Genomic DNA, 27,312 nt, shown 5'->3' with positions numbered 1-27,312 from the left:
CTATATGACTGCCGGTTCTAATCCCAGTGGCTCCATTTCCCATCCAGCTCCCTGCTTGTGGCCTGGGAAAGCAGTCGAGGATGACCCAAAGGCTTGAGACCCTGCACCTGTGTGGGAGACCCAGAAAAAGCTCCAGACTTCTGGTTTTGGATCGGCTCAGTTCCAGCTGTTGCAGCCACTTGGGGAGTGAATCATCGGATGGAAGATCTTCCTCTCTGTCTCTCTTCCTCTCTGTATATCTGACTTTCCAGCAAAAATAAAATAAATCTTAAAAAAAAAAAACCTATGGGTTTTGCGTTCTTCTCAAGAAAAAAAAATAGAAAATAACAAACTAAGCTGCAGAAAGTTGGGGTAATGAATAAATATGATTTTTCTTAAAAATAACAATTCACAAAAGATTAGATAAGTTGAAGAGTTGTTTAAAAAGGCCAGAGAAGTGGTCTTTGAAAACAATGTTTCAAAAGAAAAAGGAGAGGAAGAATTAAGATGGTGGAAAAAGTAAGGACACATTTAAACAGAGAATCATTAACCAGGGTTAAACAGAGAGGGCACATTCCAAAAGTAGAAGAGCACTGGCCAACAGTAGAGGGGCACCTGGAGCCTGATGAACATGGGAAAGCAGTGGAGACAACAGTCTGGTGTTACAGTGACCAGATACCAGACTGGCAGTTAGTGGTGAGCTGGCTGAAGCTCCACCAACAGCCAAGTGGGAAAGGAACTTTATTGGAAATTCAGGAGATGAACACAGGTGAAGAACTGCCCATCCTGTTGATTTGTTTGATTCAACCAGGATCAGAGACAGAGCAGCAGACCCTAACAAGCAGTGCAGGAACACAGTGAACTTCACAGACCAGACCCCCAGAGCCACATTGGGCATCATTTTGTGTAGGAAGGCAAAGGCTTTGGGTCAGGACTTGCATGCACTAAGCTAGGAATGAATTCATTTCTGGCTCAGTGCATTGCACTGACATGGCATCCTACAGGTTCCACCCAAAATAGGTCTGGGTAGCCCCCAAACCTAATGGCCAACAGATCCAGAACTCCACGAGTGGTACATCAGGTGAGGTGCCATTTTGTACAGTGTGCCAAAAATTTTAAGACTGAAAGGACAACAGTGAGCTGTGCATGTGCTGAGCTGGGGGTGAACTCACTTCCAGCTCAGTGCATTGCACTGGTCCCTCCATGAAAATAATACAGATTTTGGCATCCTGTGAATCAAAATAGGTCTGGGTGGCCCTCAGATCTACCTGTGATCAGGTTCTGGTAAGATCAGCACCACCAACAACACAGTTATTTAGGACACTTGGTGTCTCCCTGTTAAAACCAGAAGTGGGAGAAACGTTGTACAGACAGTGGTGCAGCCACAGTATGGAATCACAGGAGGTAGAGTGCTGAGTCAGGCACTGGGGCTACAGAGACCCTGGTGAAAGTCTAACACAAAAGCCCAAAAATGAAACTCACCGGAGGGAATGGCACAAGTGACTGCAAATAAAGAACCAGGTACCAAACACAGCTAGTCAAAAATTGACCTGTGGGTGACACAGTACAGAAACTTGCCCTAATGAGGGGAATCTGATAACCAGAAGTACAATGACCAAGAGCAAAAGTAGAGATAGAGTCACAATGAATATTACTGAAGACTCCCCTGCAAAGGTGCCTTTGCTAACCTCAGAGCTAACTGAAGAATATATTGAGGGGATGGCAGATACAAAATTCAAAAAACTCCTTGTAAAGCTTCTTATCAACAATGAGAAGCACATGCAGGAATTTAAGAGGTATGTCACACAGGAAATAGCAACACTGAAACAAAATCAAGTCAAATTATTAGAAATGAAGGATACAATGGAGCAAATTAAAAATTCAGTGAAGTCTCTATAATAGAATGAATGGGGCAGAAGAAAGAATCTCAGAATTGGAAGATATTTCTTGCGGCAATGGTACACAATCAAAAAAGTGGAAGAGGAACTAAGTCAAACTAAGAAAAGTATTCAAGAATTAAGGGACAGTGCCCGGTGCTACTGGCTAAAGTCCTTGCTTTGCACGTGCCAGGATCCCATATGGGTACTGGTTCTAATCCTGGCAGCCCCGCTTCCCATCTAGCTTCCCTGCTTGTGGCCTGGGAAAGCAGTTGAGGACAGTCCAAAACCTTGGGAGTCTGCACACCTATTGGAGACCTGGAAGAAACTCCTTGCTCCTGGCTTCAGATCAGATCAGCTCTGGTTATTACAGCCACTTGGGGAGTGAATCAGTGGATGGAAAATCTTCCTGTCTCTCCTCCTTTCTGTATATCTGACTTTCCAATAAAAATAAAATAAATCTTTAGAATTAAAGGACACTATTAAAAAGCCAAATATAAGAGTTATGGGAGTTCCGGGAGGCACAAAAAGAGAAACTGGATTTAAAGTTGTATTCAACAAAATAATATAGGAAAACTTCCCTAATCTGAAGAAAGAATTGGGAAACAGAATATATATAGCAAAGGCACAGAACTCCCACCAGGGCTGACCAAAAGCGATCTTTACCACAGCACATGATAATCAAGCTCTCTTCAATCAAATATAAGAAAAAGACCCTTGAAAGTGCAAGTGAAAAAAAAAATCAATTGACACATATGGGAATGGCAATCAGACTCAGACCTCACCTCTCAGAGGAAACTCTACAGGCCAGAAGAGAATGCAGCGACATATTCCAGATTCTAAAAGGAAGGAATTGTCATCCCAGAATAATGTACTCAGCAAAGCTTTGGTTTGTCTTTGAAAGAAAGAAAATTCTTCCACACTAAAGAAAAGCTCAAAGAACACGCCTCTTGCAGACATGCCCTACGAATGATACTTAAAGATGTTTTTTTGACAGAAAAAAAGAGTAACACTCACCAAAAGCAAAGGCAAATGTAAAGAACATCATGGTAAAATAACAACAGAAGACTAAATCGAAGAATGAACAACCCATTGTTTAAATGACAGAACCAAATTACCACTTATTCATATTAACCTTGAATGTAAATGGCTTAAACTCATCAGGCAAATGTCATAGATTGGATTGGATCAAAAAACAAAATCCATGTATCTGTTGCTTACAGGAGACAGATCTCACCAACAAACATCAGTGGAAACTACAGTTCATAGATTTTGATGTTTTTGCTTTTATTCTCATTTCTTCAAAACAGTTTTTTTCTCATTAAATTCTTTGCTGACTTATAGATCATACAGTAGCATCCTTTTCTCCAAGAAGGTTGATGATTCTCCTTTTCATTTCTTTAGTGATACATTAGCATGTTATTTAACACTTTTCTATTTTCTTCCCATTGTTGATTTTGTTTTGTGGCTTTTCGTTTAAGGGTGTATATATTAGCTGGGTATTAGAGACTATCCTATCCAGATGTGAGGATACAATACAATATGTATCTCTACTTCCAGATCAAATATGGAATCCCAATGAAACTTAGATATATCTTGACAATAGGATGCTGGCCTCTGACATTGTCCACACCTGTAACAATGAACTTATGACTGTTTGTGAAGAACTATACTGTTGTAATAATATAGGGAAAATTGGTGGAGAGAGAGGGAATTTGGTAAGGTAAATTGCAGAGTCTATGGAACTCTATCATAACATAATAATAAAAAAAGAAAATGGAAATTGTTTTAAACACAAAGAAAAAGGAAAGATTTGAGAATGGGAAATGGAGTATAAACACCAATAATGGGTAAGAGTGTAGAAGTGGTCAACATCCTTATGTACAAATACAAGCTAAAAATATGAAAAATTTTCATGAAGCATGTTTTCGAGGACAATTTGGGTAGACTATTAAAATTTGTTGAAACTGGACCCGGTGGCGTGGTCTAGCGGCTCAAGTCCTCGCCTTGAACGCCCCGGGATCCCATATGGGCGCCGGTTCTAATCCCGGCAGCTCCACTTCCCATCCAGCTCCCTGCTTGTGGCCTGGGAAAGCAGTTGAGGACGGCCCAATGCATTGGGACACTGCACCCGTGTGGGAGACCTGGAAGAGGTTCCAGGTTCCCGGCTTCGGATCGTGCGGCTCACTTGGGGAGTGAATCATTGGATGGAAGATCTTCCTCTCTGTCTCTCCTCCTCTGTGTATATCTGGCTGTAATAATAAAAAAAAAGAATAAATCTTAAAAAAAAATTGTCGAAACTGATAAAAAGCTCTAAGACTAAGTGGGGAAAACAGTCTGTTATTTCTAAGAAAATGCCAGTTTCATTTGAAATCATAGTTAATTTCTGCCAAATTGACTATGTAATATGTATCTTGCAAGGTAGCTAGTACAGAAGAGTTTCTAGGGAAAAAATAGAGCTTTAAAAGAGTAATATGATGGTATGAGATAGTTTTTGCTTCTTTCAAAGTTTATAAATCCATCTCAGAATGTAAAATAGTTTTTAAAACATCTTTACTATTGTCACTTCATTAGCGACAAAACTGGCAAAAATATGTGTAATGTTTCTTTATAAAATATTTGCTACAATTAAAAATAAATGTTGGCAAAGTGTAGAAATCATAAACTTAATGCTTTACTGGTGTAAGTGTAAAATGGTAGAGAAACTTTGGAGAATAGTTTAACAACCTTTTAAAAAGTTAGATGTAAGTTTATCATAAAACCCAGTAATACCACTATCAGATATTCTTACCTAAAAGAAATAAAACATTATCCACCAAAGACTTGCTCATGAGTGTTCACAGTAACATTATCCACACACTCAGAAGCAATCCATGTGTTTATAAGCTGATGGATGGCAAAACAAAACATGGTACGCCCAGACAACGGAATACTTGATGAAAATTAAGAGGAGCTTGTTACAGCATACACAGATCTCACAAAGATGCTAAGTGAAGAATAAGGCACAGAAGATCACATGTTTTGTGATTCCATTTATAAGGGAATTTAAGAACAGGCAAATCATCATTTTAAGATGAAATTATGTCAATCCAAGAAATAGTACCTGTAAATTGTAATATTATTTCGACCTCAAACAGCCTGTATCACATGCAATAAGATATTGTGATGAAATCAATTAACCAACAATCAGTGAGAGTCAGACTGCTCAGGATCTACATCAAAGAATTGTAAAACCTAATATACTTTTGGGCCCAGCAGCATGGCCCGGCGGCTCAAGTCCTCGCCTTGAACGCCCCGGGATCCCATATGGGCACCGGTTCTAATCCCAGAAGCTCCACTTCCCATCCAGCTCCCTGCTTGTGGCCTGGGAAAGCAGTTGAGGACGGCCCAATGCATTGGGACACTGCACCCGTGTGGGAGACCTGGAAGAGGTTCCTGGTTCCTGGCTTCGGATTGGCACACACCCGCCCGTTGCGGCTCACTTGGGGAGTGAATCATCGGATGGAAGATCTTCCTCTCTGTCTCTCCTCCTCTCTGTTTATATGACTTTGTAATAAAAATAAATCTAAAAAAAAAACCTAATATACTTTTAATGCCCTATGTTATTCTGTAATTAGGTGGGAGAACAAAGAAATTTTCCACCTCCTTAGAATGTGTGAGGAAGACGTTAAGTATAACCTATCAAGAATATGACAAGTAACTTATAGATAACAGACTCGAATCAGCATTTGACATTAGCAAAACTATAAAGACATACAGTGAGAATGAAGAGCGATCCTGACAGCCTCTTAACAGTAGGTCATATGCACAGAGCAGGGAGGGTGACCCCAGAGAGGAGCAGGAGGACAAAAGGAGGTTTGTATCCCAACCCTGGAGACTCCCGGATCCTCAGCCAGGACTACCAGCACGGGCACCAAGGGCTATATACCAACTGCCAAGGAGACCACTGGGAATTGGATTTATCTCATAAGCCAAGAACTCAGGTTATCCATGCCCTCTTGGATCTCCCACATGGGATGGAAGATGCCCAGATCCTTTCACACAGGATCTAATGTCACTGGAACAATAGCCAGGAACCCTGAGCAGTCCTCAGAAACAGAACTGCAAATTTTCTTTGGGACTAAGGAGAGGAGCTTTCTCTCATCCTTATTTAGTTCCAACTTTGGATCCCCACCCTCTCTTGCAATGACCATCAGGGTCGTTCCAGAGCCCACCCCCCCGAAAAAAAATAGATTAGGTAGACAAAGACCAATAAGGAAAGCTTAGAACCAGACAGGAAGCAGTCAGCTTGGACTCACACTTACCTTACTAGGTAGGACACAAAGATTAGTTACTCCTCACTAGGGTATTGAAGATTTCTCTGCACACCCCTCCTAAAACTGTTCTGCACCTCAACTGTTGACATATGCCTTATTAGAGTTATAAACCATTTTGCACTATCTTAACATTCACCAAGTTCAGTAAAAATTATGCTTCAACACTATAAACTGCTAAATACTAAAATGAAAATAGACACAAGACAGCTGAATAGTACCCTATAGTCCTTTTAAGGCGTATAACAGCCAGTTGTGTATAAACTAAAATTGAAATGTCAATGAAGTAGTCACAGGATGTGGTTAAGAACTTGCATTTTTTTTAACATATTGATTACTCAATACCATGTCAATTAATTCCATAATGTTGTAAATTGTTGTTGATGTTGTGTTTGGGCTTTTCATTGGAGGGAATGCTATTCTGCCATCTCTGCTTTCAGACCACAGATGGTCTCCCCAAGAAACTGTTGAATTTTTCTGGACAACAGGACACTGGACTCTATGCATGGTACATGCTTGCAATGAAAGAATCATGACTGGATTTGAACTGTAATACTACAACAAGGTGGAGGAATCCACCATGGCGGGAGGGCACCGGGAGGGGTTGGGGGAATCCCAGAGCCTATGAAACTGTGTCATAAAATGAAATAAAAACTTTTAAAAAAAGATATATGATATGTTCACAATTATATGAATTGATTTATTCTCATTGGATTTTGATCAAAAGATAAAACCTAACTTTAAGACACTGAAGAAAAAAAGAACAGGCAAATCAGAGACAGAAATTAGTCTGGTTGAGTGGGAACAGTTGCAAGAATTAAGTGCATATAATCATGAAGGATCTTGTTTTGGTAATTAAAAATATTCTAAGCTTAGATTTTTTAAAGTTTTTGCAACTTCATCAATTTTCCAAAAAGTTTAATCACACATTTAAATGTCTAAACCTTTTGGTATGTAAATTATACTTCAATGAAGACATCAAAAATAAATTTTCTAAGCTTTATTCATTAATATTTGTTCATTTCTAATCACAAATAAGGCCAATGAAACTCCAGAAGATTGAACAGCTTGCTTCAACTGAGCTTCTTTAAAAAATTGAAATTCAAAGCTCCAATGGTCATTTTCACCTGCCTGCCCTGCTTTGATTCAATATTAAATCCTGTCTACCTGAGTTTCATTTTAGTCACACTATTAGTGAGTTTACTTTCTGCTGCCCGGGGTACTTGCATATCCACTGTGTGTCGCTACGCAGTTGAATGCTTTTCTACTGGTGTTGCTGTATCTAAAAGAAAAATGTGAAAATCAGCACTTTAAATTCATTTACTCATTCATTAATTTGCATAATCATGAAGTTTTCATTGAGCCCTTACTATGTTTCAGACACTCTTCTACATACTAGATATTGCAGTAAACAAAAGCGGATTTACCAGAGTGAGAAGTTTACTTAGGTCTAGAAAATGGATCTGTCATTTGTTTAGTTTTGCATTTGTTTATTTAAAATGCAAAGCTCCATGAAGAACTCATGGTAAAGAACTATATTATAACCATATGCACTGTTGCTATCCATTCAGACTGGATAAAGTTTGCAAGAACTCAGGGGATGAAGCAGGGATGCTGGGTCACAGTGATCCCTCTGTGAATGCCCTGCACCTGTCATCTACAGAATTCCAATAAAACTTTGAATTAATGGGGGAGGGGAAGCAGATTAATATAATGTGCATGAATTTGACTAGGTCCTCCTTTCCTTTACCAGAGGGAAATGTCATACTGAGATACAAGTTATACTATTCTTGAAAAATATCAAATCATATTTTTGCTTTCTAATTATGTGTCTTGAATATATTATATCCACTGCATAGATCATGCAGATTTTAGTCTGCTTTATCTCATTCTTTCAAATAAATTTGCTCATTTCTGTCCTAAGATGGCTCCATCTTTGGCTTCCTGTTCAGAGCACCAAAGATTACAGGAGCCCAGGAATCCAATTGGCCTGCTTCAAAAGCACTGATACCTGCCTTTTGCAGAACAACTTGGTTTATGTTTTCCTTCAGAGAAGACTTTATCTCAATGATTAGAATCTCAACAACAAATCCCCAAAAGCAAATACCTGCACAGTTCCGATTCAAAGTGCCTTTCCCACTGTTTAATTAGAAAGGTACAGAGAGAGAAAGAGAGAGAGAATCTTTAATTTGCTAGTTCACTTTCCAAATACTGACCACAACTTGGCTGGGTCAGACTGAAGTTAGAAGCCTAGAACTCAATTTTAGTCTCCCAAATGGATGTCAGAGACTCAAGTACTTGAACCATCAGCATTATCAGGAAGCTGGATTGGAAGCCGAGTAGTCAATGCAACAAGGCACTTTGGTATGGCTGTTTTCTTGAACTGCTACAAAGAATTTCAGGAGCTGACATTGTGGCTTTGCAAGTTAAGCCTGTATGTATAATGCTGGCATCCCATATGTACTGGTTCCAGACCCAGCTGCGTCACTTCCAATCCAGCTGATGTGGTTGGGAAAGCAGTGTAAGATGGCCCAAGGGTTTGGGTCCCTGCACCCACATGGAAGAGTTCGAAAAAAATCTGGGTTCCTGCTTCCTGCTGGCTCATTCCTGGCTATTGAAGCCATTTGGGCAGTAAACCAGCAAATGGAATTTCTCTCTCTGTGTGTCTTTTTCTCTGTCATCTCCCTCTTCCTTTCCATTTAAAAAAAAAAAAAATCCAACTTTATCAAAGTGTGTTACTATAACTACTATGAAGTCCCCCGTAGAACATGCTGGGATGGTTCTGGCAGCAACTATATAAAAACAGTAAAGGTCTTATAAAAAAAATCACTCTGAAATTTCTTCATGGAATTTTCAGGAATCAAAAGGAGACTATGCGGCAAGGAACTGAGTGACACTACAAAACCTCTGAGTGAGGAGGGTGTTTGGCTCAATGATGAAGATACGATTTGTGATGCCTGAATCCCATATCAAAGTGCCTGGTCTGAGCCCCAGTCCTGCTTCCAACCCAACTTCCTGCTAATATGCACTCTGTGAAGCAGCAGATGATGGCTCAAGGACTTGGGTTTCCACCACCATGTAAAAAACAGATTATCTCGCAGGCTTTCGGCTTCAATCTGTTGTTGAAATGTGCTCCAAGTTATACTCTCCTCATTACAGAGAGTTTAGCGAAGAGGCATAAATTAAGGCCCCTGAGAGGCAAGATGGACATGGCAATGCAGCGGGAGGGCCATACCAGGAATCAGGAGGGCTTAAGCACTGGCACCTTTGGCTTCTGCAGAAATATTTGAACAGTTCCTCGGGCTCTTACTTGATTTACAGGATTGAAACTCCTGGGACTGGCAAACAGAAATGCGGCCTAGTGACCATAGTCTCTTAGTTACTTTTCCAGAACTGATTTGGTTCGCAGATCCGAGTCCTTTAACCACAAAGCAATCTATGTAACCTTAAGGAAATTCTGTGAAATAGCATCACAAGGCTTTCTCCTTGCATTCCTCAAACTGAAGTGTCATAACCTTTTAAGGCAAATGAGCAGTGGATAAAATCAAATATTGGGAATTATTTGAGTGGTCTCTGGGCTATGTACATGGTAGGGACATATAAGTACAATATCACTACCATCTAAAAGTTACAAAAAAAACCCCTAGCTCAACAAGGTTGAATGGCAAGCAGAGTTGTGGTCCAAACCCATCTTAGAGAAGTGTTTCTGAGTCCAAACATTCATCCTGTGTTTATCTTCCCCAGTTCCTGTGAGTAGAATTAGAAAAAAGCCCACTCAGCAACAGGTAGGATTGCTACACTGATTGTTTGGCAGCACTGTGTCATGATTTAGTGCTCAAGGACTTGATTGTTCCATAGACTTACAGGACATCAAGTACAGCATATGGCTGATGACAGAAAGCCAATGGATCTGCTGCAGAAAAGGTAGCAACCCCCCACCCCCCGGAGGTTTTGGTAAGACACATAGGGGACTGAACGTAAGATAAAGCCCATGAAAAGTCAGAGATGTGCTAATTCCCTGATGTTTCTGCAAATCTAGATACATGGGCTATCCTAAGATATTCTGACCAAAGAGAAAGCCAATCTTGTGTCAAGTTTCATGACGAAACAGAAAGAAACCTTCAGCAAGCTTTTATTATTTATTACAGAAGCAAACAGATGACAGCGATGCTGCTCCTTTCTACTTGACGAATAAGCTGTTTACTTTCTACATTTGAGCAAGACTCCAAATAAAAGCACACACAGACACTTGAGAAGGTGTGGAAATGAAATGAAGAGATGATTATTTTAGCGCAAAAAATGACATCCATTCATCGGTTTTCCATGATTTGCATTTTCATGATTTTTTCCATAATCGTTCACATGTGTGGATTTAATTTTTTACAGTAAAATGAACTTATGTTTTAGTTAGTTTGCATGAACTTTTTGAAGCACTGTCATGTTCTCCAGCCTTTCCAGTTTACAGCATTAGCTACCCTGGCCCCTGCATCCAGTCACTTGGGACACTTAGCATGAGACACATTTCTGTAGCAGAGCAGGGTATAATATTGACTCTGGATAATTCCCAAGTAAGAGAATCATAGTAAAGACCCAAGAGTTGAGAAAAGAAGCTTTATCTCTTTGACAAGTTGTTATTTTCTTTGAGAAACATGTCTTGTGTTTTTTATGGGGTCCTACTAGCAACTGAATATCAGATTAAATGAAAGGATGTGATTATGTAGAACACCTGAGCTGCTACTTGATTGATCCATCTTGTTTTTGAAATATTTTAATTTATTTATTCTAAAGGCAGAAAGACAGAGTGAGGAAAAGAGGGAGGGAGAAAGAGAAAGAGAGAGAAAATAATTTATCTTCCATTATCTGGTTTATTCCCCGAATGGTCCCAAGAAATAGTGTTGGGCCAGGCTGAAACAAAGAGTAAGCAGTTCCATCCAGGACTTCTGGGTGGGTTACAGGAGTCCAAGTATTTGAGCCATCTTGTGCTGCTTTGCCAGGTACATCAGCAGGGAGTTGGGGCGAGAAGCAGAGCAACAGAGGCTTGAACAAGCACTATGAAATGGCATGCTGCTATCACAAATGGCAGCTTGACCTGCAGTGCCACACTGTTGATCCAGATTGTGTTTTTTTTAATTTGGATGCGCACATCAACTCTGTCATCTAGATGAAGTGAAACATAGAATGTCATGGTAAGGTAATTTCCAAAAGCCCAAGAAAGCTTCCTAAGCTAGGGGTTCGACTTCTCACGGCATCTAATCTTGCTGCAGCACCACCTCTCCAAACTGTATACATAAAGCCTCATGGAGACTTCTCTGTGGCCAGGGAAGAAGATTCAAGACTTAGTTACTGATGTTTGCTTATACATGTCGTCATAAGCAGCTCTTTCAACTCTGAAGCAGTCTTCACAGTTGGCCGTGAAGCTCGAGGTCATGAGCAGAACTTTGAGCAGTAAATGTAAGTGCACTACTTGACTATAAGGAAAGATACTCATAGAGAAAACTCATAGATAGAATCTAAATAAATAGGCAAATGGTGAGGAAATTGGAAGGAGCAAGACTGAAACACTGCTAACGAAGGACATCGGACATACGTACGCACTTCTTAGAACAGGTTCACGGGGTTGGATATGTGTGCCCCATGTGAATGTTCACTGAAGGACTTTTTCTGCAGAGGACATCAACCACCATCTGATAGACAAAAAAACCGGGCTGCAAGTGTGAATTTTCTTTGTTTTCCAGCCTCACTGGTGCTTCTCGTTGCAATCAAGAACAAAGTGGGTGTGTCAACGACAGAGATTACACATGGGCTCAATTACATGACCTTTTCTTTAGCAAAGTACACTTAGCTGCTGCCACTATGGAATGCTTATGAGTCCAATAGCAGAGATCAACACTGAAGCTTCTATGCAGCTCTGGGGGATGGGAGTGGCATGGCCAGCCTCCTCATTGTCCTGAACCCTTTTCAGCATGGACATGGTAGCAATTTATCTCCTTTGAATGGACGTTTATGTGGATGCAGATTTGACTTCCCTGCTATGACTTCTGTTAGCAACAGCTTCTGAAAACTGGACTCACCCATAATTATCCATACCACATTGCTTCCAGTTTAGAATGTTGAAAATCATTTCCCACAGGGTTCACTGGGCTCACCATAACCCAGGAGTGGCTACACCTAGTCAGCAACTTACCCAAATCCAATCTTAGATAACATCTTGCCATCTAAAAATGTTAGGATAACTCCCATACTTATCATAATTTAGATTCACTGTATCCTTGTGAAACAGAGGGGCAAGGAATTCTCTGTTTTGAAATAAAGATGTGAAATACATGGATTTGGCTTAGGAATGTGTTATAAGGGAACACAGATACCGTAATCTCTTAAAAGATATTTTCTGTACTGGGAATAGTGGACTAGAATTTCAGTTAGGCCAGTCTCTTGAGAGTTTGGTTAAAAAAAAGGGGAGGTGGGTTGGGCTGCACACAAGCTACTAATCTTTTCTTTAGGAAAAGTGTTTGTCTGATACAGGTACAATATGTCTAAGGAATTGCCTATCTTCCTGTATTTTCTTTTTAACCTAGATTGATCTTCCATCCCTTTCTGCTTTCTTATTTTTTCCGTTCAATCATACAACATTCCCATATGCACCTACTATCTGGCAGACACAACGCTAAGGAAACAGAAGAATGTGGTGCCATTTCTAGACTCCAGACACACAATATTTGTGGGAAAACTCATCTGTAGGTAACAATTACAGCCTTGTGACAAATGAGGGGGCTGAGGCCCGGTAGAAGCAGGGAGATGTCCCTTCACCTGACCCACAAGCTGAGTGGCTCTTTGGGGACAATGAGGCTGCTGTACAATGCAGCAGAGGTCACCAATCTATCATGTTGGGGGAGTTGCTGAACTCTTACCACTGAAAGAACCAACAAACCCTCATTGGCAACTGCATGAGCAAGCACAGTTTTGCAAAGTCTGAAAACTCTCACACAAATCCACATGTGTACTGGGATAGTAAAACTTGTAGCCCAAAGTACAAGCTTAAGGGGAAAAGCACACACTTTTTTATGGAAGGCACATAGATCATACAAAGCTAAAGAGCTCCCTTGGGGATCCTGAATATCCAGCATGGAGCTCTAGAAATCTCCATCAGCCAGTGAAATGATGTCAATAAAGAACGGTAATTGGTCCCCAGAGGTTTGCCTTGGGGAATATGAAGAACAGATATTCCACAGTGGCAACACTTGAGCAAAGGAGGATAGAATTATTTATCTGGATAAAAAGGAGTGAGTAAAAAGCAAAATAGGTCCAGATAATTAAGCAGTGTTGCGTTTGCGTATCCCAAGACAGTAACATTTCTATACCTCCCAAGAGACTTCCAGAAAAGCTAGCCTGTTCCTTACTCGACATGCCTTCCTGGTATATGAGTGAATAGCTGCCAGTGTGAACATGCAGCCAAAACATCATATGACAGCAATTGCAGTGTAGTCCCTCAAGAGTGCCTGCCATGCGAGTGAGTGTGGGCTCGCTTCACCAGACAGAATGAGGGATGCATCACAAGAAGCAACGCTGGGAGGTAGCAAAGAAACTTCTGGCCTTGATGTCACAAACAACTTTTATTAATCTATCAGCGTTATTGCTTCATTTAGTCTCCACCTTCAACATAACGGAAACCACAACTTTCTTCCCTGATGGCATTGCTTAGTATTCCGCCTATCCAAGTTCGCCATCTACAGGTCATACTATTTATACATCGTGTTGAAAGCCCTATGCATTGCATGTGAAAACTCACATGTGCTTCCTATGTACAAACCTTATTCCACCAATTCTTGATTGTTACCACAATTGAGAACTATTTACTGTAAATCACTGCATTATTCAATATTTGTAAACTCTTACAATTCTCTGCTGCCTTGGGATTTATAGTTTACTTTTTTTTTAAGGTAGCAGTAAAGAGCTTGTATGGATGCTTAAGTACAACATTTCTTGACATAATCTTAAAAAATAACTCACCCTTCAGGTTAACATAAAAATATCGCCCTTTGGGGCCACCATTGTTGCACTGCAGTTAAGGCACAGCCTGTGATGCTGGCATCCCTCATGGCTGCCCTTTCAAATCCCAGATGCTCTACTTCACATTCAGCTCCCCACTGGTGCAACTGGTAAATCAGCAGAAGATGGCCTAAGTGCTTGGGCCCTTGCCATCCATGGGGCAGACCTAGATGGAGCTCTAGCCTGCTGCTCCAGGTTGGCCCAGCCCCACAGTTTCAGTTATGTGGAGAGTGAGTCAACAGCTGAAAGATCTATCCCTGTGTCACTCCTCATACTTTGCCTTTCAAATAACGAAATGAGCAAATCTTTTTTTAAAAAAATCTATACTTTTATTAATGTTTATGTTACAAAAGCACTGATAACCCTAAAAACAACCACCCATGTCCTGAGCACTTAGTACAGCACCATTGAACTAAGAGCTCACTGATTTCCAATTTAGCACTTAGAGCAAACTTATGACCTATTGCTATTCCCATTTCACAAATGAGAAAACACAGGCTGCATGAAATTAGGCAGCTTAGGGCCTGGCGGCGTGGCCTAGCGGCTCAAGTCCTCGCCTTGAAAGCCCCAGGATCCCATATGGGCGCCGGTTCTAATCCCGGCAGCTTCACTTCCCATCCAGCTCCCTGCTTGTGGCCTGGGAAAGCAGTTGAGGACGGCCCAATGCATTGGGACCCTGCACCCGCGTGGGAGACCCGGAAGAGGTTCTAGGTTCCCAGCTTCGGATCGGCGCACACCGGCCCGTTGCGGCTCACTTGGGGAGTGAATCATTGGATGGAAGATCTTCCTCTCTGTCTCTCCTCCTCTGTGTATATCTGGCTGTAATAAAATGAATAAAATCTTTAAAAAAAAATTAGACAGCTTAGCCGCAGACACAGAACCAATTAGTAAGCTATAAAGTTGGTGTCGAAACCTAGATTTGTCTCACTTCAAACGTGTGCCTGGAAAAACCCACCTTATGGCCTCCAAACACCTTATTTTTCAATTTTCCAGTATAGGTGCTGATTTAAGTCCCAGCTAAATCTTTTAGAAGAGGAAAAAGAGAAACAGAATGGTCTTCCCTTCAATGCCACACAATCTCCAAATACAGTCAGAACATGCACAGAGGTCTCGTGCAAGAAGTGGTCCATCAGCCCTGCATAAGCCCAAGCTGAGACTGTCACTGTGTTCCCTGTTACCGGGATTTCAGTTGGTGGGCACATCCTAAGCAGACCTTGTCTTGGTTACAAATGGCAAATGAGCTATGTTTAGCTGACAATGCCTGGGGGTCTGCCCACAGATGGGCGGAGGCCCTTGATGCAGAAGAACCTCTGGGAGGGCTTCTGTAACATTTTCTTCCGGGGATGCCCTTTGCAAAAGGTCAATTCCATTATTGCCATTGAACTTGAGTTTCTCTGCCTCAGAGAGGAAAGCAGTCACATCCGCTTCTAGACTTGAGTGATTCCTGGAGAGGTCACCCAGATTTCCAGTGTACAAGAAGATTGTGGTCCCTGGGGACAACGAGGCTTTAAGGATTTATGATTGAGGCTTCTGAATTAGGAATTAGATTTAACTTGGTTTCAAAGAATAGAAAACACTCAAACCAATTTTAACTTCAAGCTGATTTAATGGGTGGACACAGGCATGTCATAGAAGGATAGGAAGTACAGACAGTTCTCATAACAGATTATAACTAGGAAATGGAAATGTGTTGGAGGCCTCTCTCATTCCCTTCTCTGGTTATTATCTGTTGTATTCATTCGCAGACACTTGACTGTCTCTCATATGTCAGGAACCACAGCAGATGGTAAGAGTACAGAGACAAACAAAACAATGTCTACTTTATTCTTCTCTTGAGTATCTTCACCGGATCAACTATGATGTCGTATGACCCTGTGATTCAAGCCCTCAACAAACACTAACCCAGTCTCAGTACCTTTAACTAAAAGATAAAAATTTTAGCATAATATATGACTTGTTACTCCCAATGTCAGCTGTTTACCTCTGGTCCGATTAAGTATACCAAAAAGGGGGCTGGTGATAAGGGGAGGTTTGCATGAGTTCAGGGAGAATCACTTGTGTGAAAATGGATGCTGTAAGGAGGAGATCACCAATGAAGGGAATGGAGATGATAATCTCTGATGCAAAGACTTTTAAAGAAAAGGATATGATCACAGCATGTGTAAACTTGATTTTAAAAAATAGGGCCTAAGGAAGACTTGGCTCTCTACTTGCTACAGGAAAGGACTCTCAGACAAGACACCGTGTCTACGTGCAGGGTTTGAGTAAGGCGCTACCCACAGAATTCCCTCCATCCCAGTTTCAGGGAAGCCTGGGTGAAATTCATTGGGAGGCTGAGAAGAGAGGACAGAGGATTACAGATCATAGAGATCAAAGCCATTCCTGGAAAGCCCAAAAATCTTTCAGTTACCTTAAAGCTTAAGTTATTTAACATTGCCTTAAACATCAGTGAGCCCTGGAGTCCGTCAGTCCCCACCCCTGACAGCAGCAGGTGGAAGGCAGTAAGAATGCAGTGGCAGTCCACAAAGGCTGGAGGTTCAGGGAAAGTGGGGTAGGGCAGCTAGAAGCTGAGAAGGGCCCTAACCAAAGTGTGGCTGTGCCCTACATTTTCTAGTTACTAGGGCTAACATGATCTAGGGAAATGGCAGTTATAATCATCATTGTATAAATGAACTTTGTTCACAAGTCTGGGTTTCCAGCTTGAATATCCTCATTATGTTCTAATACTGATCATTCCAAAAATAAGTCCCTCTCAGAGTAAAGTCATAATTCCCTAAAGGTCCATTTTAACTAAGTTACAGGCAAGGCAAAAATCTACTCTACATTATTCCAAATTTGTATCCTGCATGTTTTTAATTTCATACTCTAGAAAAGCAGAAAGTCTTAAAAATGAAGATTTATGGTAATTTTCTTCCAGTAATGCAGAATCACAAAAAGCTTCTGGATACCTGGCACATGCCAGGTGCTGTAGAGTGTAAAAGTGACCAAGCCACAGCTCTGGACATTTAGCTTTTAGGCTTGATAGAGATGTCAGACACAACTATGTGTCATAAATAAAAGACTGAATGTGACCTGAAATTGTTGATTTCTAAGCTGAGAATGGGAGAAGAAGGACTCATTGTTCAGAGAAGGGGAGAGTTAAGATTGTTGGAAACACCAGATAGGAGATAGACCTTGACGGATAGAACTCCAAGCAATGGGAATACAGGAAGCAGCATTTGGGGAGCAAGGAGTGAGGTGCCAAGTGGTATCCTTAGGGACAACACTGACACTCAAGAAACAAAACTGGGGTCACCGACAAGGAAGTGACAGCTGACGTTAAAAGCAGACACAGAATCTGAGGAAGAATGGAATTTTCTTTTTTTTTTTTTTAAGATTTATTCATTTTATTACAGCCAGATATACACAGAGGAGGAGAGACAGAGAGGAAGATCTTCCGTCCGATGGTTCACTCCCCAAGTGAACCGCAACCGGCCGATGCGCGCCGATCCGATGCCGGGAACCTGGAACCTCTTCCAGGTCTCCCACACGGGTGCAGGGTCCCAATGCATTGGGCCGTCCTCGACTGCTTTCCCAGGCCACAAGCAGGGAGCTGGATGGGAAGTGGATGGGAAGTGGAGCTTCTGGGATTAGAACCGGCGCCCATGTGGGATCCTGGGGCTTTCAAGGCGCGGACTTTAGCCGCCGGGCCCAAGAATGGAATTTTCTGAGATTTCCTCCACTCCTAAGCCAGCTAACAGAAAAGTAGTCTACTGAGAAGCAGCTAGAATTAGAGAAGCAAGGAAGTGAAAATGATGAATATTGCTATTTTTAGATGTGTGGCTGCTAAAAGGAAGGCAAAGATGGTGTAAGTCTCAAGGGAAGTGAATATTTCACAAGAATTATTGGTTTTGAGCAATAATTGCAGACAGAGCAGAGGGTGTCAGAAGTCAGAGGAAGGAAGGCAGAGGGAAGAAGGAGGGAAATGGAATAACGAAAAAAATCACAAAAATAGGTTAGAAGTCTTTGACTCAAGAAAATAGAGAAGGAAACACAAGATTGTTCTCTGAGGGAGGAAGAAAGGAGATAAGAATGGCTAATGATACAGAGAAGACCTGAGTTCATTCCAGAGCCAACGGCATCTTCTGTGAAACAGATGGAAATCCTCAACACGAAAACCATAGCTGGGTTAGGCTGGACAGTAGAGATCTTGGATTGAAACAGGTACTCGGGAGAATGCCAAAAACGATCAAGAGCACGCAGAAAAGAACCGGTGAGCATCATTGAGAACCCACAGTCAGCTAGGGAATGTCTTGGCTTTGGTGTGAATTTTATAGTCAGCCCCGTCTGGGAGGTACATATAATAAAAAGTTAAGGACACAAGTCTCAAGTGCTTGTAAAAATACAAGTAACCTATTTATCCAAAAGATAAATATCTTCTTGTCAGTCTTGCGAATGATTTCCACTAATACACGGCCTTATGAAATTACAAGTACACCATCAGATTTTGCAAAAATTCTCTCACAATGTTGACACTGTGATTTCTGTCCTACGAAATCTCCAGTTCTGGATGTTAAGTATAGCATCAGCCCCAACAGACGTTGGCTTCACTCCCACACCCTCTCTGATTTAGCCCTCCTACTACCATTTGAAAAGCCATCAAAGTGTTCAAAGTGCTAGGTGGTGTTCAAAGTACTGGGAGGTGTTCTTCTTCCCCATGCCTCACTGCTGCCCTCTTCTGGTGGCATGTGTCACATGAGCCATACCACTTATCAACAGTATTCATATTTTTACTTATTCATGAAAACAATTGGAGCATTTTTCGGAGCAAAAAGGGCCACACCATAAGACTTAGTAATAGGGAAAATCGTTTTTTGTGAGGCATTAAAAAGTGATGCATATTATTCACCCGACAATCTTTTCTAAATTTCATTTCAATAAAACTATATCAATCATTGTGAATTCCGTTTTTTTAAATCCATCAATCCATTGACTTAAAATCTATGATGTCTTATTATAACGCTGATAAAAATTACAGTTTTACTACCCATAGAGAAAGAACTTACAAGAACAAACTAATAATACAAATAGCATAGTAGGATGTGTTTGGTTGGCTGGAGGGGGTAATCTATTAAAGCATTAGAGTATTTTAGGAAAACTAAAGTTGTAAGGAAAATATTAATCATTCAATAAAGGTTTACAGGCAATTGGTAGAGTAGTTTAAGTCCCTCTTGTGCAAAAAACCAATGTGTGGCAAAAGAAACCTTAAACAACAGAATGTTTAAAAAAAAAAAATGTTTGCATACTATGCAACTGACAAAGGCACCCTGCAACCACATGAAAGACCAGGAGGAAGTTCTTGGCTCCAGGCTTCAGACTGGCTCAGCTCTGGCCTTTGTGGCTGCTTGGGGAGTGAATCGCTGGATGGAAGACCTTTCTCTCCTCTCTACTTAACTCTGTAAATCTGACTTTCCAATAAAAATAAATCAATGTTTAAAAGAAAAAAGTTAACGGTTACTGAAGAATAAGGAGGGCTTTGCACAATTTATGGTGTCTGAAGGCGTAGTCTTTAGCACGTGACTGGATTGGATGTAGTTACCAAGGTGCAGCCTTAGGGTAGAGATGCGAACATGGACAATCACTGTGCTCCCTGGCTCTCTACTTCCTGGCAATCCACACGCTGCCTTCCCATGAGCTATCTGAGATGAACAACCACAGCATTGCCTTTGTGCAGTGATTTCATCTCTCTCCAAAGAGATGGTTGTGGTTTGCTCTCTCCTCTCTCAATCTCTTGTGTCATCCAAGTTGTTGCTCTCCCTGGCTCATCCCTACCTCTTTTATAAACCTGCAACAATTTCCTCCATCTCACAAGTAAAATTTCTTGATCTGATTTTCATCAGTAGATGTTGTCACTTTTAGTAAAATTCCTAGAAAGAATTAGTTCTCTTTCTTGGAAAGAATTATTCCTACTCCAATTTGTATTTTCTCCTTTTCTCTCAAAAGCACTCCAATAAAACTTTTGCCTCTTACCCCACTTAAATTGACTATGTAAAAGTCATTGATCAATACCACATTTCTAAATCCAGCAGGTCAATTCTCACTTGCTGCTTGTTCTGCGACAGTCATGTGACAGGGACCTGAGCTCGGGCTGTGTTTCATTACAGCGCCCTACGCCCTGTTAGTGTTCTCCACTGATCACTCATCACCCCTTAGGGTCACCCTTAGCATTTTCAGCTCGTTCTTCCCTCTGAACTTCAGATGCCAAATTCAAATGTCAGCTTGATATCTGCACTTGGGTTTCAGGTAGCATCACAGTCTCAACATGTTCATATTGACCTTCTCATCAGTGTTAGATCCAGCTTTCCAGCAGAGTGAAGTGAGAAACTGAAGCTCAGGACAGGCTGAGTACAAGCAGAGGGGGTGGCTTGAAGAAACACAACGTGTGGAAGGAATGTGGTCATGGGCAAACACTCAGATTTTCACTTCAGCATTGTGCAATTGTAGCTTTAAAAAGCTTGTCATCTGACAATTGTGACACCCGTGAACAGGAGAATAACCATTAAGACACTGAGGGACTTCTCAATCTGCCTGTTGTATTATAATAATGCCTTTTGCTTCTTCCTCTGTAGTTCCCTTTCTCTTACTTGCAAGTGAGAGATACAGCCAGCCTCCTGAGTGCTCCAGGTTTCTGAGAATGGTGAGTTCCAATACTTAAGTTGGGAAAGACTGGAAAATTCTTTGTGCCACAGTTGTCTCTGATTTTTTTTTAAAGGAATATAGATTTTAATGTATTACTATGAAGGCAAAGCATTGTGGAAGACATAGAAAATCACATTAAAGACATTCAGAACTGCCTTTGATCTAATCAAGAAATAAGCACCGCAAATACTTTTCTATCATTGTTTTCCTGTATAGTTATAATATTTACATTTGGGGGGCCAGTGTCATTGCATAGTAGGCTATGCCCCCACCTGCCACCTCAGCATCCCATGTGGTCGTTGGTTCAAATTCCCAACTGCTCCACTTTCAATCCAGCTCTCTATTCATGGCCTGGAAAAGCAGAGGAACATGATCTCCCCAGCAGCCACATGGGAGACCAGCAAGAAGCTTGTGGCCCCTGGCTTTGGGTGGACCCAGCTCTGGCTGTTACAGCTATTTGGGGAGTGAACCAGTGGATAAAAGAATCTTTGTCTCTCCTCTTTATAATTCTGTCTTTCAAATGAAAATTAACAAATCTTTTGGAAAAGTTTATATTTTGAGAACCTAACTAGGCATTCTTTGGTAACAATTGATCGGTTTGGTTTTCACCAATGGACTGAGATGCCGAGATATACCGAAAATTGATTTAGTGAAAATGCTGTGGCCATCCGTGCATGTGCTGATGAAATTTCCTTTGTCTCATGTCTCTGGCTAATTCAGGTTGCTGCTTGCATGTTATCTTCCATTGTTTTCCAGCCTTGTTTTAACATTGGACATTCTCATTATTGTGCTTGCCTCCCAATTCCTTCCTAACACAAACGGCTAACATTAAAGGCCACAGAGTGTTAACCTTTATCAGAACTGTTTCCTGGGAAGGCATCTGTCATGGCTTGGTATATCGGAGCATAGTGCCATTCAGAGTGGGATGGAGGAGACGAGTCTTTGAAAGGACAAAGCTGAAGCAGCTGGGGGGGAATCTGGTCTGGCAGGTATGTCATCCCAGCCACAGGAAATGCACAAGATGACTGATGGGCAGGTGCTGGGGTTAGAGACTCCGGAAGCATGCAGCATGAAGTAACGTAATGGGGTCAGGTTAACAGTGGAGCACGGAAAGTAGGTGGAGATAATGATCGCTACCACTTAGAGCACTAATAATAGCATCTGATTCATAGAATTGGGGTGAGTAGTAAACAACATGATGTGTGTTCCCCTTGTAGCAGAAAGGCCAACATGTAGAACAGGCTCAACAAATATTCGTTAATGAATAATATGTGCTGCTTATTGCTATTACCAGTCATAATTATTCAGCACTGGAGACCAGAATGGGAGTGCCATTTCAGGTGGGAGAAGGAGGCCGCTGCTTCTGAGATCTTCATATACGATCAGCCTGCTCAAGAATTCCCTCCAACCTCTGCTCCCTCAGTGTAAGTAGTCTGAGAACTGTTCTGGTGCAAATGCCAGGCTGCAGGGCTAGAGGGCAAGGCGGAGGTGGAAAATGGAGAGACAGTTTTGTGGAGAAACACGGCTATAAAAGAGACAGGAGAAGTGGCCCAGGTGGGATGCAGCCGTGGGGATTGATCAGGTTGGTTGTTTTTCTTAGCATCTTCCCACTAATTTATATTCACTGGCTAAAAACAAGTGATGGGCAGGAGGGGATGGAGAATCGGGATTTTTCTGAAAAAAGGAAAGAAAAGGGGCATGATGTTTACTGAGACTGCCAGGGGAGGGATGGAGGAGCTGCTAAGCCTACTGGGTATTTCAGCAGAGGGCAGGAGTGGCAGAGATAAGATATGTAGGAACTCTTTCATTTTCTGCTGAGAAATGAGAGGTGGGGGAGTGGTCCTGGGGCCTGAGTAGGATGATAAACTTCTGAGGAGGATACATGGGAAACTATCAACAGGTGGAAAATTTCCAGGTGAAAGAAAGAACCCAGTGCTTTTCAGTGGCATGACATTTGGACTGTTCTCTCCAGAATCACTTAGGCACCCAGATGGAACAGAAAGGAAGGCATTGAGTTCATTGATTTAGAACTGGTGTTTACTGGATAGGTTAGGCAGAGAACCAAGGAGAACTAGTAACGATGTAGCATAAGTAAAAGTTGCAGTGAAAAAATATTACTAATGATGATGGTAGCAGTGGTGGCAGTTATAGCAGTAAATGCAACTTTTAAACCTTTATAAGTGTAAGCTCAGTTAAGCAATCAGCCTCAACAGATGAAATAACAAGGATTATAAACAACAAGTTTTTTCAGATCTGGGTATGAGAGAAGGAGATTTAATAGCTACAACATGTGGTTGTAGGACCTGGAATAGATAGTGAGGAGTGGAGAGGGATATTGGAATTAAAAAGGTTAAACAGTGAGGTTTAGATTGTCCAGCTGGATGTGAAAATGTGCCTATGGGGTGCATGCTTGCCCTAGTGATGGAGACACCAATTGAAATGCTATATCCTCAAGCAGATGTCAGGCTTTGAGACCTGGCTGTAACTCCTGACTCCAGCAACTCCAGCTCCTGTGAACCCTGGTTGGCCGAAGCTGATGACTAATAGTTGGGTTCCCACCATCCATGCAGGAGACTGACTGAACACCTGGCTTTTGGTGAGGTCAAAGCCATTGCAAGCATTTGGGACGTGAGCCAGCAAATGGGAGCTCTCTGTTTCTCTGTTTCTCTGGCCTCTCAAAGAAAGATAAGGAGAAGGAAAGAGAAAAGGAAGGCAGGAAGAAAGAAAAGGAAGGAAAAATAAAACAGAAAAAAAGAAGAAAGAAGAAAATGTGTCAATAAATCTAATATCCACATGTTTGAGAGACTTTCTGGTAAGAGGATTTGCTTGAACATAAGGCAATGAAGAGGACAGTTTATCAAATGGAAATACATTCAAAGAATGTGACCAAGAGGTCACAGAACATCCAGAAACAGGAGATGCCCAACCCTGTCTGGATAAGGAGGCTGGAGTCTGTTTCACAGTGAATTAGTGTGGTACAGGTAGTTCTGATCAAGGCTCTATTTCTCCAGCAAGCCCGGACCCTAGAAGCCTACAGCCACTTCCTTGGCCACTTGGGTAGAAGAAAAGTTTGAGGAGGAAAGGCTCAAAGTACTTCAACTTTTTTATTGTTATTAAACAGCCTGCCAGTTTTAGAAATGTATATCAAAGCTTAGTCATTAGTATCTTGAAACAGAAATTACTCAACTAAAGTTTACCTGAAGAATAATGTAGGAAAATTAATTTGAAAGGTGTATATAAAACATATTTTGTTTTCATGCTTAGGCCTTGGTTCTATCCACAACATATCTTTTGATATATATAAAGCAACTATATAAAAGCAAATACCACACCTTCTCCAGTCATAAATCTGAAACACTCCAATCCCAATTATTCTGGATAAGGAGTGTTTTGGTGGACATTTCCTTTCCTGCTCTGTGACTGTGCTGCCCCTGTATTCCCAGCACTGAGACCAAATCCCCCTTTTCTTCTTTCACATGGATGTCATCATATGCTAAATTATAAGAGGGCAAAGATTTAGCATCCAAAGGCTGCATAGTTTTATACTACATAGCAACCTAATTTTATACTGTAGTTTTATTTAATGCATTCTATTCATTTTCTCAGAAAGTAAAGATTGTATAACATAAAAAATAATGTAATAATATCAAAGGAAAAAAAATAATCTGTCACAGTAAGACCACATTCCTCTTAGAATATTTGTGAATTTATGCCCACATCATTTTATGTAAAATTAAAGTGCAACAGTCATTCTGTCCTGACTTTTTTTTCCTTCTAATTTAACTGAATGGTAGCCTCATGGCTAAAGTCCTTGCCTTGCACACACCAAGATCCTATATGGGCGCCATTTCTAATCCCGGCATCCCTGCTTCCCATCCAGCTCCCTGCTTGTGGCCTCAGAAAGCAATAGAGGATGTCTCGAAGCCTTGGGACCCTGCACCCCCATTGGAGACCTGGAAGAGGCTCCTGGCTCCTGGCTTCTGATTGACGCAGCTCCAGTCATCGCAGCTGCTTAGGAAGTGAATCAGCAGAGAGAAGTTCTTCCTCTCTGTCTCTCCTCCTCTCTGTATATCTGACTTTCAAATAAATAAATGAATAAATATTAACTTAACTGAATTGAACCAAATAGCAGAGAGAAAATCTCACATCTGATGGTTCAGTTCCCAAATACCTGTAACAGGTGTGTCTGGGTTAGGGTGAAACCAGGAACCCAAAGCTCCATCCAATTCCTAGTATGAAGTGCAGGTGTCCCAAAGGTGACGTAACTATTGCACCAAGGTTTGTTTGTTTTGTTTTTTCACTGAAGTGTTTTCCTCACTGACATCGTTATTCCTGATTTCATCATGTTTTAAATTTACACAACAACCTGCTTGAACTTCCCCTCTGCAAGAGTACTTAGGAGTTTTGCTTTTGAACATATGTTTGCAATGATTATCTTTTTTTTTTTTAAGAATAATTCATTCATTTGAAAGTCAGAATTACAGAAAGAGAAGGTCTCCATCTTCTGGTTCAGAGATATTTTTGTGTGTTTTAGTGAAAAGGGCAGAATGGAGCTATAGCCCTCACTCGGGGGCAACTCACTCTTTCTATGAGTCATGTTTTTAAAATATGGGCCATCTCCTGTTCCCCTTCAATGTTATCATAAATCACGAGCAATATAAAGCATTTTAATTCTGATGAAAGTTTGATGAAACATTTAGGAAATAGTTTGTACATCTATAATTAGAAAACTCAACAGATTGTAATGTTAGTTGAGCTCTGTAAATCAGGGTCAGTGAAGTTCAAGAATACTTCACAGGAGGTGCTAACAAGATGGCAGCTGAGTGAGAAACTCCAGTGGTCACCTCTGAAAGGGCAAGCTGAATAGCTGCTTGTACACCAAGTCACCTTCCCTGGAGCTAAGGAAGCTAGGAAGCTAATGACAGAAAAGCAGAGAAACACTATGGTGTTGAGAGAGCAGATGGACACACTATTGCAGTCCCCCTAATGGTGGCTGCAGGTTCTATCCTGCCTACTCCAGGGACAGCCTTTTGCTTTAGGGAAAAGCACCATGATGACAAATAGCAAGATGGATGAAAAGCCCTGGCTGTAAGAGAATCCAGCAGGCCCGACCAGCTCTAAGTCCTGCCTGGAAAGCTATTACTGTATTCTAACAAGGCAGACTGCATTCCAGAGATCAAGGTGCGCCCAAGATGGCACAGCGACTCCACAGCACAGACTCACTTGGTGCTCTTTGCTGTGCAGAGGAGACTGTGACTGAATACCCTTAAGACTTTGGAATAAAGAGGTTCAGTTTATCAGAATTGGGAACCATACTCTTCCCCTACTCAAAAACTTGAAATCTGCTCTGACTCAGAGAATGGTGAACAGTCCTGCTACTGCTGGTGATTGCTGGCCTGCACTAGGGCAGCTGAAAGGATGAAGACCAGAGACCCTGCACCCTGGACTGTGAGAGTTCTGGTTCTAGGACACAATGCTGAAAGCTTGTGGATTGTGACTGAATACCAGACACCCACCCCTGTCTTTAAAAATTCAGAATCCTCTGCATGCTAGAGACTGATCTCAAAGAGGGATTGGGAACAGACTGCAATGAGAGGGTAAGGGTGAGGTTGGCTGGCACTGTGAGCTTACCCTGCCATCATTCAAAAGGATGGTCACTCTTACCACTGTTATTCAACATAGTTCTGGAAGTTTTAGCCAGAGCCGTAAGACAAGAAAAAGAAATCAAAAGACATATACTGGGAAGAAAGTCAAGCTTTCCTTATACAAAAATTTTTTAAAAATAAATAAATAAAAAAGGAAAGAAAAAGATTTCCTTATACGCAGATAACATGATCCTTTATATAGCATAACCAGACCATTCCAGTAACAGGCTACTAGAACTCATAAGAAAATTTGGCCTAGTTTCAGGATATAAAATAAATATACCAAAATAAATAACATTCTTACACACCCACAATGCTCTGACTGAGCAGTTACTTGTAAGATCAGCCCCATTCACAATATCTACAAAGTTTAAATACATTGGGATAAATTTAAACAAGGATGTAAGAAATATCTACAATGAGAATTACAAAACATTAATGAAAGAAATACAAGATATCAAAAAATGAGAGAATAATTTTCTATGATTATGGATTGGAAAAACCAGTATAAAAATTTTATACTACCCAAAATGACTTAAAGATTCAATGCGATTCCAATCAGAATTCCACAAATATTCTTCACTAATTAGGAAGAAAATCCTAAAATTCTTATGGAAACCAAAGACCCCCAAAAAGCTAGAGAACTCTGAAACAATTTTAAAAAGCCAGAAATATATTAATACCAAATTTCAAGACTTAATACAACAAATGTTCTGCACCTTAAATGTTGACAAATATCTTGTTAGAGTTACAAGCCAGTCTAGATTATCCCAA

General features: G+C 41.1%; 1 protein-coding gene across 2 annotated transcripts in view; it reads right to left on the bottom strand.

The window, feature by feature from the left end:
* ALPK1 (alpha kinase 1) overlaps positions 1-27,312 on the bottom strand; it is a 110,794-nt gene that overhangs the window by 79,944 nt on the left and 3,538 nt on the right. The gene's annotated exons all lie outside the window — the stretch shown is intronic.

The sequence above is a fragment of the Ochotona princeps genome, chromosome 7, assembly GCF_030435755.1.
Source record: "Ochotona princeps isolate mOchPri1 chromosome 7, mOchPri1.hap1, whole genome shotgun sequence".
NCBI classification, from domain to species: Eukaryota; Metazoa; Chordata; class Mammalia; order Lagomorpha; family Ochotonidae; genus Ochotona; species Ochotona princeps.
The sequence above is the reverse complement of the archived record's forward strand: the minus strand, read 5'-3'. Positions and strand labels throughout refer to the sequence as shown.